The sequence below is a fragment of the Peromyscus leucopus genome, unplaced genomic scaffold (assembly GCF_004664715.2).
Source record: "Peromyscus leucopus breed LL Stock unplaced genomic scaffold, UCI_PerLeu_2.1 scaffold_544, whole genome shotgun sequence".
NCBI lineage: Eukaryota > Metazoa > Chordata > Mammalia > Rodentia > Cricetidae > Peromyscus > Peromyscus leucopus.
The window spans coordinates 6,535-17,218 of record NW_023505447.1 but is presented as its reverse complement, the minus strand read 5'-3'; positions in this window follow the sequence as shown (position 1 = coordinate 17,218).

The following is a 10,684-nucleotide window of genomic DNA, read 5'->3' as shown; positions in this document are numbered from 1 at the left end:
AAGAAAAGATTTTCCCCAGAAACCTTTAACTGCCTATCTGCTATGTGTCCTTAGGGAAAGGTATCATCTCCTGGGATTCTACATGAAAGAACACCTTAATGGGCCCAATCTTATATTCATCACCTTTAGGCCATCATAGGGACTAGGAGTTCAAGAAGGCAAGTGTCATCCCTTGCCTGCAGGACAGCATCCCACAGCAGGGGAAAATGCAATTGATGCTTCAGAGCAGATAGCAAAGCAGAGAGAGAGAGAGAGACAAACCACATGATTTTACAGCTCACAGGGAGCTTCTATCCTGGAGAGGAGCACAGAGGAGATACACAGGGAGATAGGGAGGGAAATGGGGCTCTTTTCATGGCACTCTGGTTTTATGTTTCCTTTGCCAAGTTGTATCCTGTGGTCCCTCCTCCACTTCTTATTAACACAAATCACTCCATCTCCCAAGAAGCAACGTTCTCATCCATTCTTGTCTCTTTGGTATGCCATATTTCCCCATAAGATTGAATACCCTTGATATCTATTTTTTTCAATTATTCTCATCTTCTATGTCTATGTATTTATTTGTATCTGCTTTCTTGTACCAAAATGTTGCTCCTCTGCACCACACTACAGCTCAGTTGATTATGTTTGCATCCAAGGACCCCTTGTTATGATCCGGCAGTACACAAATCCAGTGTTGGGGCTCATGCCTATAATCTAAGCATTCAGATGATGGTGGCAGGACAATCATTTATGCCACACAGTGTGTGCATTTAATATCAGCCTGGGACACATCAGACCATGTCCAAGAACAGACAAGTGAATGAACAAACAATCAGACACCTATACTGTACAGGTAATCCCTAACTTTTCCTCATATCCACTTCTAAGGAGACATGATTGCTGTGGGATAGTCTGTATGTCAATTTGCTCTGATTGGTCAATAAATAAAACACTGATTGGCCAGTGGCAGGACTAACAGAGAGGAGAATTGAGAGAACAGGAAGGTGGGGGGAAACACTGACAGCCGCCGCCATGACAAGCAGCATGTGAAGATGCGTAAGTCATGAGCCACGTGGCAAGGTATAGATTTATAGAAATGGGTTAATTTTAGATATAAGAACAGTTAGCATGAAGCCTGCCATGGCCATACAGTTTGTAAGCAATATAAATCTCTGTGTTTACTTGGTTGGGTCTGAGTGGCTGTGGGACTGGCTGGTGACAGAGATTTGTCCTGACTGTGGGCAAGGCAGGAAAACTCTAGCTACACATGCTCATGCTCTTTCAGACACAGCAGCACCCAAGCCCTTGCATCTTATTCATCCTTGTGTCTGGTCATACACAGTATCACACATAGTGTTTCTTTCCTAATTATTCACAGATACTTGTTTTCTCTGACCTGAGAGGATGTGATGAGCTAACCCTGTGAGTCAGTCATACTTTCACTCAGGAGTCTAAAGTTTCATATCTAATTTATCGTTTATCTTAACCAAGGAAAATTATAACTATCTAGTTTTTAACTACATCAAAGACCTCAGAAGGATATACTATTACCTAAGTAAACAGGAAGTGCATTGTAAGCAACTTTCAAAAATCTAGAATGACAGAGACAGCTGGCTGCCTGGACAGTCACCTAAAGTTCTTCTGCAATATTGGGACATCCATTTTCAGCCCATAGGCCTAGAGTCTCAGTCATTTTTTTTCTCTGTGTCCTGTAGAATGTCTGGTAGTTTCTTCTGCCCAAGCTGAACCTGAAGGACCATCACTTGAAAAGTTCAATGGTCACCTTCCTATGGGTCCTGCATGTCCATTTGATACAACATTTTGTCAAGCAGTCCAGGCAAGAACAGTTTCTTGCCCAAATGGCTATTTTTGCCAAGAAGAAGATAAATTCCATATGGACTGTCTTTGATGCCCATCATCTTCCTTGAGGTAATTGGTCCTGGCAGAAGCAGACATGTCTCATTGTCCAGAAAAGTCTAAGTTTTTAAAACATTTTAAAGCTGGCATGGTAGTGCATACCTTTAATTCAGCACTTGGGAGGCAGAGGCAGGTGGATCTATGTGAGTTCGAGGCCAGCCTGGTCTACAGAGTGAGATCCAGGACAGGCGCCAAAGCTACATATTCTGTAGGTCTTTGAAGTGTTTGAAGATTACCTACCTAATTGAAATATATATATATAATATATATATATATATATATATATATATAAACTTGACTGTAAGTTTGACTATCATAGAAGACTAATTATTAATCTGTATTTCTTTTTTTTTTCCATCACAGGCAATTTATTATGTTCTATTCATTCACAGTTAATACAGAAAATACTTGGAAACATTTCCATATAATGTTTGACACAGAAATCATCAAATAGAAGTATACAATGTTGACAGGAGGCAGTACATTTATAATTTATAACCCCAAATGTATTTATAAATTAGAAATGGAAAGATCTACAAATGAAATTATGAAGGTTCACCAAAGTCATTTAATCTGTCAGTTTCTCATTCGTTTTTATGTCTTAATAATATTCTATTGTATGAATAAGCCACATTTTATATCTCTCCAGTATTTGATAGCTATTTGAGTTGTTTTAACTTTTTTACTATTAGCAACACACTGCTGTAAACCTTCTTGTACATGTTTCATAGGTGCACATTTTCAGTAGTTTGAGGATATATTCCTAAGGGTAGAATTGTTGAGTAACAGAGTAACAATGTTTTGCGTTTTGACCAACCACCAAACTGTTTTTCCAAAATGGCACACCATTTTACAATCTCACCAAATCCTTGTTTTTAAGGCTCTGATTTTTGTACAAAAGCATTCAATCATTCTGTCAGACCAAACCAGGAAAAGTAAGCTATAGTTCAGAGCTGTTCTATTCCATTTACTATGCAAAGCCATTTTTGGCGTTTGCAACTCTCAGCCCTTTTGAGTATTCTTGCAGTGTTCACCTTTTCCTCCACCACTTTTTTTTTTCATCTTTTTTTTTCTGGTTTATTTCTATCTATTACAAATGTATAAAAAATCCTCCATCAACGCTGCTGATAGCAGCAGAACCTTGAAAAATATACCTTTGGTTTGCCTCAGAAAAGGAACACATATTGCACTGTAAAGTTTATAAAATTGGCGCAAAACATTGTGATAATGTTACAATACCAGTTTTAAGAGTTCAGTGACTAATGGGGAGCCGATGGGATACATGCAGAACTGTGAAAGCGATCTCACTTAGCCAGCTGTACACGTAGACTGTAAATCTACATTCAGATCATTTCTGAACTAAGACTTGTGGTGGTAATCTAATTGTACTGAAATATTATTTTGATTGTATGTTAATAAATAAAGTTGTCCGGGGGTCAGAGCTATTAGAGCCATAGCAAGAGTGTGGCGGTGGTGGCACACGCCTTTAATCCCATAGATATCTGTGTGTTCAGGGTCAGAGCTATTAGAGCCATAGCAAGAGTGTGGCGGTGGTGGCACACGCCTTTAATCCCATAAGATCTCTGTGTGTTCAGGGATACAGTCAGCATTGGAGACATATGCCTTTAAGACCTAGGGGGCTGTACATTCAGACAGTGACGAGGCAGTCATGTGTTTGGGTTTACAACCAATGAGAAGGCAGAACGACATACTATAAAAAAACGAACCGACAGGAAGTAGCTCTCTTTTCGCGAAGCTGGGACAGCAGGAGGAAGGGTGAGATTTTAGCTCTGAGCTCTGACCTCTCGGCTTTCTCTTTTACATTGTTTCTGTGTTTCTTATTTAATAAGACGGTTGGTTACATCAATATCTGGCGCCCAACGTGAGCAATTTTAAGAATACGACGCCCACATTCCCAAAGAGGTGGTGTGGGGCGGGTGGTTTTTTGGTCTTTTTTAATGGGTTTTGGGTCTGGGATAATTTTCAGTATTTAGGGGGGTTGGTTACAAGTTATTGTCAAGGGTTAGGAAAAAGGCTAAGCAAAGGAGATTAGATTTAAGGTTCTTGTTTAAAAAAGAAAAAGAAAGAAAGAAAAGAAAAAGACAATTACTAATTTTAAATACTTTACATTGGATTGGATTGTTTTATATTGTATACAAATTTGAAATTGATATTGTTAGAAAAATGCTATATGTATATTTCTAATTGTATTTATTCCATCCATTTAACAATGTAATGCAAATTTCTGATCCTTGAATGTTATTATTATCAACTATTAGGATATAAAGAAATGAAAGCTAGTAGTTAGACATTATCATAGAACTTGTAGTCATATTAGATATGTTTTAAAATTGAGCAGAGATGTTTTAGACAGGTCATCTTCAAACCCTTCAGAGATCTACAGAATATGGCATTTAAAATGTTTTAATAACTTAGAAAATTTTTCTTTTTTGAGACATGTCGGCTCCTTGCAGTACTCATCTACTTTAGAGAAAATATGGGCATTGAAGAAACTGTATATGGAGTCAACTTTCATTCTGGCAAAAGTTAGCCACTGGACAACAAAGTATCCTCGAATCAACAGGACAAAATGGACAGACAGGTCACGAAACAAGGGACTACTGATTCTTGCCAAAACAAGTGTGATTATGGCTTTATCAAAAGGCATCTTCTGAGGCCAGGACAATATGGCCCCATCCCTGAAGTGGCCTTCGCATCCGGAAAAGGTACAGTGCCCTTTTCTTCGAAGGCAGCTTAACAGGCAGAGGGCCGATGGATTCTGTTGTACAATGGAACAGCAGCTGAAAGCTCATGCCTCTCAAAAGTAGACTGGCATTTAATAGAGGGATGTGGAGAAGAAGGGGATGCTGAGAGAAGCCATATATACACAGCCAAGAAGAATGGACAGCTGAATTAAAAAACTGTCAACAATTTCCAGAATTTAAAATCCTGAATCATGACAGGACACTAGTGGAATTCAGGTGTTTCTGGTACGTGGACTGCTCTCACCCAATGTGAGGTTGAACTGTTGACCTTGTGTACATCCTACTTCACAAATGAGTCTGTCAGATACACTAAGCCTATAGGCTGAAGATGATGCCCCAACACTGCAGAGAAACCTCAGGTGACTGTCCAGGCAGCTGGCTGTTTCTGTCAACTCACAAAATTTTTTGGAAGTTGCTTGCATGCACTTCCTGTTTTTAATTTTGTTAGCTAATATTATTCCCTTCTTGGGTCTCTGAAGGAGTTGAAGATTAGTTAGTTATGGTTGAAGATTAGTTAGTTATAGTTGAAAATTAATTAGGATAGAAAGTACATTAGATACATCTTGGAATTACCAAAATAGGATAGATAATGGAATTATTTTCTCTGATTTGTCAAATACCTGTTTAGGTATTTATACTTGTATATATTGTATATAGTTATTGTACTTTTGTATATAGTTTTTCTTTTGTTAGTTACAACCTTTTGCTTTATTTTTCTTTTTATTAAAATAGAAAAGGGGAAATGTGGTGGTAATCTAATTGTACTGAAATATTTTGATTGTATGTTAATAAATAAAGTTGTCTGGGGGTCAGAGTTATTAGAGCCATAGCAAGAGTGTGGCGGTGGTGGCACACGCCTTTAATCCCATAGATATCTGTGTGTTCAGGGTCAGAGCTATTAGAGCCATAGCAAGAGTGTGGCGGTGGTGGCACACGCCTTTAATCCCATAAGATCTCTGTGTGTTCAGGGATACAGTCAGCATTGGAGACATATGCCTTTAAGACCTAGGGGGCTGTACATTCAGACAGTGACGAGGCAGTCATGTGTTTGGGTTTACAACCAATGAGAAGGCAGAACGACATACTATAAAAAAAACGAACCGACAGGAAGTAGGTCTCTTTTCGCGAAGCTGGGACAGCAGGAGGAAGGGTGAGATTTTAGCTCTGAGCTCTGACCTCTCGGCTTTCTCTTTTACATTGTTTCTGTGTTTCTTATTTAATAAGACGGTTGGTTAAATCTATAGGAAGATGTTATAATAAAATTGTTATAACTACAAATTTTTGAGAATGCTTTTCCCATTCAAAATGGGTATCATACACCAGTAGTAAGTTCTAGATTATGAGGTAATTTGCAAAACAAAAATAAATGTGTTTTTTTTTTATTTTGTACTTTCATTACTTTATGAGTTCATAATACTATACATTGTGTCCACTGCCACAATTTTGTCTCTTAACCGTACCACTAAAATGAAACATGTAAAGTCATATGTGAAAAATGAGTCAAAAGGCGTGGCTGGATGTGCAGATGGGGCATATGTTCACAGTGGATAAGAAAAATAATTTTTTATCCTATCTTTCAGTTTCCCATAAAAAGATACAGAAGTTAATATTTATTTATACTTAGCATTTATGCTATATTAACTCTGTCTGAATATGCTTGATTTAGAAGTAAATATACATAAATTGGTTCAGCAAGATCTAACTTGTTGCAATAGATTCATAGTAAAATAATTTCTAGCTGCATAGAAGAACTACTGAGAAAGAAATCACAGGATTTCATTTTCTTCCATATCCTTCTTTTGAGAGGTTCCATTTAATCATCTATTCCTTTATTACTGATACATATGTTAATCTGTACTGTATCAATTTGCATTTATTTGTAGATTGCTGTTGATAAAATACTTCTTAATGTTGTGTAAATGTACATTTACTTTTCTATCTTCAGAACTCTTTGAAATTACATGAGAGACAAGTATTTAATTCACTCTATGTGCCACTAAGCTTAAACAAGTGTTGAATGAAAGTTCATTAACCTTGGAAAGTCTTTACCATCTTACACAGAAACTGTAAGGGAAAAGAATGCTTGGACCTTAGAGATACTATAATATTCTACATTAAATAATGACAATTGCAAAATATTAGGTGAATAAAATTTAAATAACATCTCTGAACTTCAAAATGTTACTCACTAGTAAAAAGATGAATTCAATTGATGGGTAAAATGTAGATTAAAACATACATGGTTAGTCAGTACCATCACCACAGTTTCCGCAAAGATTGAATTAAAAGAATCATGTATCAAAGATAGGGAAAAATTCTTAACATACAAAATATGATACAATCAAACTATGTTTACGTCTTAGATACAAATTTAAATCTAAGAATAATAATTTTAAACATTATTCAGTTAGGAGAATCAGATACCCCTTTAAATTTGTAGAGAAGTGAAAATTACTATTAAGTTTATGGATGACATATTTAAATACATAATCAAACTTTGTTTCATCATTTATACTTCCAATAATTTACTAAAGAATTTAAAAATGTTTCCTTACAAAAATAGTTACAAACACAAAGGTAATGCATGGTATATAACATATGTGCACTTATTATAGAGAACATAGGCTCAGTGAAATCCCCTGAGAACCAAGCCTCATGACCTGATTTTGAATCTCTGAGACTTACCTAGTGAATGAGAAAACTGATTCCTGAGTGCTTTCCTTAAATGAACTGTGGCATTCCCACAAATAAATATACATAATAAAATTAACGTTTGGGGGGAGTATGGACTATATGACAGTGAAAAAAAAATATAGCTCAAAATTTGTGAAAATATCTACTTAAAACTATGTATTTTAGCCAGGCGATGGTGGTGCACACCTTTAATTCCAGCACTCGGGAGGCAGAGGCAGGCAGATCTCTGTGAGTTTGAGGCCAGCCTGGACTACCAAGTGAGTGCCAGGAAAGGTGCAAAGCTATACAGAGAAACCCTGTCTCAAAAAAAAAAAAAAGAAAAAAGAAAAAAAGAAGAAAAAAACATGTATTTTATAGAACATGTAGCTGATTTTATAACTTAGAGCTGCTGTACCAAGCTAAAAGTGTTACCCAAAAGCAAAATAAATGAAATATAAAAAGGCTGTATCTATAGTAAGTGATAGTGTTTAAAGAACAGATAGAATGATCTGTTCTTTAAAGCTATTTATATTATTTATAGATAGTACAAGATCTTTAAGTAAATTAGGTTTGATATTTTTGTTATAAATTTAATTAAATTCAGAAATTAGGTGATACTAATAAGCATTAGAGAAGGTTATATCTAATAAATGTTTTAATGAGAGAAATGTATTAGATGTATTATAGAAAACTGGTCATTGATTTTTAAAGCATATTTTATAGACATTCAGCAATCCCATAGACAAGTGTTCATTTGTAGGTATTTTTAATAATAGATGCCTTCTTATTTTTTATAGACTAAGATAAATACACAATTCTTGCTCCATTTATTCTCACCTATTTTCAAACTGTTTCTGTGATAAACACATCCATTAGTTCGTTTTTAGTTAAACCACACAAACAGAAAGGACATAGGGAAGATTATGCAAATGTGGAGATAAACACTCCCCATAACTTAAACTTAAAAAGCAATGAAAGCAACCCAAATAAAGCCATGTTATGACACTTTAGAGACACCAGGATTAGACAACCTCCACTACAAAGCTACAATGTACAGCGAGGACCTCCTGGAAAGACAAATGAAGCATATTTTGGAGGGAAAAAAAGAGTTACAGCTATCAACTTCTGTGTTTATTAAAATCGCAACATTTAAAGCATTTCTGATAAAAGACTGAAGGTCTGATTCGTTCACATGCCATGGCCACTGTATCAATTCTATAATCCTACTTCAGATGTTTTGGGATTTTTCTACCAGTAATTTTAAGTATACTGGATGCTCAACTATCTACACTTCTGCTTACGTATGTATTTTTTATGTACTCATGACACTATACAAAGCTTTTTCTTCAGCATTTGTTCTATGTCTGACAGCAGCTCAGGTTGTTAATGCATTTGAAACAGTACTCTTAAAACAGTTTTCATTGCATTCCTTTTATCCTGTGTTGGGGTTTTGGTGGACTGTGAGTGTGGGCAAAGACGTGACCATGGGTGTCAGAGGAGGACTTGCTAGGCTAAGGTCTCTCTTTGCAGCATGTGTGTCCCAGAGAACAAACTCGGATCCTCAAGCTTGCTGCAAATGCCTTTTTGTGTTGAGACAACCTGCTGGCCCTTGAAGTGCTTGGAGGTAAAGAGAGATGGTTGACAAGTTGTAAATTCTTAACTGTTGTATAAAAGGAAGTTTGTCCTACAATTTCTAATATTTAGCAGTGGATCCTATAAAGTCTCCAAAGAGCATAGCCCTAGGAGAAAACTCTCTAAGCTGTGGTAACCTAGAGAATTCCTCTGAACCCACTAACAAGTCTATCCATGAAAAGGGGGGAAATCAATGATACGACATTATGTAAAAGGCAAACTTTTCCAAAAAGTAAGGTCTGGGATTATCAAACCTTTAGGAGGGAAGATGGAAGGATGAACAGGGAGGGTAGAATAGAATTTGGAGTTTTGGAACTAATAATGTTTATATCTCATACATTTTTCAAGTACTCAGATTAAACACAATAAACAGTGGGTCCTAGTGTGAACCAGTGGACATTAATTAATAATAAGAGAGCAACTGATAAATGTGACACATTATATCAAAAATCCTGGAAAATTTATCCCAACAACACTCTATAATATTTGCTGTCTCATAATTCCCTGATATGGCTGTGTTTAGTAATGGGATTATCAAGGCATGGTGGTTTGAATGAAAATGGCCCTCATAGTCTCTTACAGAATGGCACTATTGGGAGGTGTGGCCTTTTTTGGAATGGGTGTGGCCTTGTTAGAAGAAGTGTTTCACTGGGGGTGAGCCTTGGAATTTCCGAAGCTCAAGCCAGGCCCAGTGTCGCTCTCTCTAACTGCTACTTGCTGATCTAGACGTAGAACTCTCAGCTACCTTTCCAGTACATTGTCGGCCTGTGTGACACCATGCCTCCCACTATAACATAATGGACTAACCCTCTGCACCTGTAAGCCAGTCCCAAAGAAATGTTTTCCTTTATAAGAGTTGCCGTGGTCATGATGTCTCTTCACAACAATGGAAACCTTAACTAAGAAACAAGGCATATTCTCCAAAATAGAAATATAGAAGTACTTACAGAGGAGAATTAGTGGGCAATAAATAGTATAGAGAGCTGCAATTGGTTCTGAGGTTATACATCTTCTATTTTTTCATCAACAAGAGGGCAGTCATCTCGTAGATGACTTAGATCTTTATTTTCAAGGACATGACAACTTGAATGTCATAGTGTCTATGGTCATTTATGATGATTGACACAGAAGTATCAAAAAGGAATGAGTAGAATCACCTCTAGTCCAGCAGCATATCTTCTTCCCCTTGTGTCATAGCAGCCGGCATTTTCTCATGATAGCTGGAGTGAATAATCAACAAGAGAACAATGAACCCTTTTGTTGCTGGACTTTTTACTATTGGTTAGAAGGCAGACTTTTAAGATCACTCTTATTTAAAGCCTCAGCAAGGTTCAGTTAGCCCCAAGCAATCCCTGCTTGATGTCCTGTGTATCTATGCTCTGAGCATTGAAACTGGACGCAGATCTTATTTGTTCATTCTAGAGTCAAAGTTACATGGATAGGTTTGATATAGCATAAGATCCTAAGAGAGGAACCACAGATGCAAGCACATTTTAGCCCTAGATATCCTCTCAGCTGATGAGATGACATACTATAGCAAACTAGTCCAAGCTCTGCCTTAGTTGGGTAGGATAATGTGCTCAATGTTAATTCAAAGTACCCCAATGGCTTCTAGAGTCAGTTACAATCATACTTTCTTAAAAAATGATGTAGGAACATTATAATCAGAGTTCTGTAAAAGAATAAACTAATTATTACCTATTATACCAAATAAT